Genomic DNA, 2,500 nt, shown 5'->3' with positions numbered 1-2,500 from the left:
GCGTGGGGATCCATCTAAGGGGCGTGCGTGCTTGGCTTGTGAGTGGCAGATGATCCTTGTTGCCATGATCCACCGAGATTCAGCTCGACACTACCCACACACAACTCATTTATTTCTTCCAATTGCCATGGAGGTTATATCTTATGTAAAAGGACGAAAAACATAAGTGTTAGTGAGGGTTTGGCCTTTGACTAGAAAACAAGTTGACGCAAATCATCTTTGAATGCCCAAGTATAAGATAGGAAGCTCGTGTGCAAGTCAAGGCCCAAGGCCGAGGCCTTGGAGTACAAAGCACGGCCATGGGCGCGCGCGCCGTGCGTCAGTGGGCGTCTGTGGGTCGCCCGCTGCATGCCCGTGCGTCTGCGGGGGGCGTGCGCGCAGGGTGCCGCGCGCGCCATGCGTCTGCGGGCGTGGGGCGCGCGCCGCAAGCCCATGCGACTGCAGTGGGGCGTGCGCGTAGGGTGCCGCGCACGCGATGCTTGTGCGAGCGTGGGGATCCGTCTAAGGGGCGTGCGTGCTTGGCTTGTAAGTGGCAGATGAGCCTTGTTGCCAAGATCCACCGAGATTCATCTCGACCCTACCCACACACAACTCATTTATTTCTTCCAATTGCCATGGAGGTCATATCTTATGTAAAAGGACGAAAAACATAAGTGTTAGTGAGGGGTTGGCTTTGGACTAGAAAAAAAGTTGAAGCAAATCATCTTTGAATGCCCAAGAATAAGATAGTGTGCTCGTGTGCAAGTCAAGGACCAAGGCCGAGGCCTTCGAGTACAAAGCACGGCCATGGGCGCGCGCGCCGTGCGTTAGTGGGTTTGTGTGAGTCGCGCGCTGCATGCCCGTGCGTCTGCGGGGGGCGTGCGCGCAGGGGGCCGCGCGCGCCATGCGTCTACGGGCGTGTGTGGGGCGTGCGCCGCAAGCCCAGGCGACTGCAGTGGGGCGTGTGTGGGGCGCGCGCCGCATGCCCATGGCCGAGGCTTGCACACGAACGCCTAGGGTGCCCACCATGCGCCATGCCCTTCGGGCGTGTGTGGGGCGTGCGCGCAGAGTGCTAAGCGCGGCATGCGTCTGCGGGTGTGTGTCCGCGCGCCGCATGCCCAGGCGTCTACGTGGGACGTGCGCGCAAGCCGCGCGCAGCATGCGTCTGCGTTGGGCGTGACCACCCACGTCTAGAATTCATGGAAAAAACTCTATGGAGGTTGTTGGAACAAACCCGTGCCCCCACCGTGCATGCCCACATGCCCACCGAGCATGCAGCATGCGCGCCCCCATGCGCACGAATGCGGCACGGCCATGGGCGCGCGCGCCGCATGGCCATGCGTCTGCGTGGGGCGTGCGCGCAGGGTGCCGCGCGCGCAGGGTGCCGCAATGCCCACTCAACACACAAATGTGATGTCAAACCTATGTTCTAGTGCTTGGATTGTTATGAAATTTTTTCTGGGATCTAAAAAATGTAAACAAAGGATGTCCTCCAAAAATTAGTATTTTTGGAAACGTTTTACTATTTTTAAATTATTTTTAATTTTTTAACAATAAAAATTCATAAAATATTATTGGTTGGTTCAAAAATTATGAAACTTGTTTTCCACACTCATTTGAATGTCTAAAACATAATACAATCAAGTCCCGGTCATAATAATAACACAATCAAGATTTATGGCATGGTGTGACATTTCGGCTTTTTCATATGCAAGCCTGCCAGACCCAAAAAAGCCAGAATGTACTATATAGGGGGGCGACCTGCCTGCATGGGCGGGGCGCGGGGGTACCCCTATGCCGCGGCGCCGACCCTTCAAGCACATTGCGCCCATCATGGGCACATATGCTTGGGGGGTCGGCGCCGGCGGAGTGCCACCTCCGGCCGCCGGCGGCGAGTGAGAGTGGGTGTCGAGTTGATGCTCGGATGGGCTTGCGCGGACAATGCTTGCACCTCGGTGTGGGCGTGCACTCCAAGCGGGCTTGTTCGTGAGGAGACGAGATAACTTGCGATTGCTTTGTGCTTGGTGGACGAAGGGTTCGGCCGGAGTGCCACATCCGACCGTCGGGCAAGGAGTGAGAGCGGGATGGGCGTGCTTGGACAATGCTTGCACCTCGGTGTGGGCGTGCACTCCAAGTGTGCTTGTCTTGGCGATTGTTTCGTGCTTGGCGGAGGGGTTTGGCCATAACGATGGGCTTGTCCGTCGGGCAGGGAGTGAGAGCGGGTGTCGAGTTGACGCTCGGATGGGCTTGCGCGGACAATGCTTGCACCTCGGTGTGGGCGTGCACTCCAAGCGGGCTTGTTCGTGAAGATATGAGATGTCTTGCGATTGCTTTGTGCTCGGTGGACGGGTTTTATCGGAGTGCCACGTCCGACCGTTGGGCGGGGAGTGAGAGCGGGTGTCGAGTTGATGCTCGGATGGGCTTGCGCGGACAATGCTTGCACCTCGGTGTCGGCGTGCACTCCAAGCGGGTTTGTTCATGAAGATACGAGATGTCTTGCGATTGCTTCTTGCTTGGTGGA

Source organism: Cucumis melo, unplaced genomic scaffold (genome assembly GCF_025177605.1).
Source record: "Cucumis melo cultivar AY unplaced genomic scaffold, USDA_Cmelo_AY_1.0 utg000688l, whole genome shotgun sequence".
NCBI classification, from domain to species: domain Eukaryota; kingdom Viridiplantae; phylum Streptophyta; class Magnoliopsida; order Cucurbitales; family Cucurbitaceae; genus Cucumis; species Cucumis melo.
Note: the sequence above shows the minus strand (reverse complement) of the source record.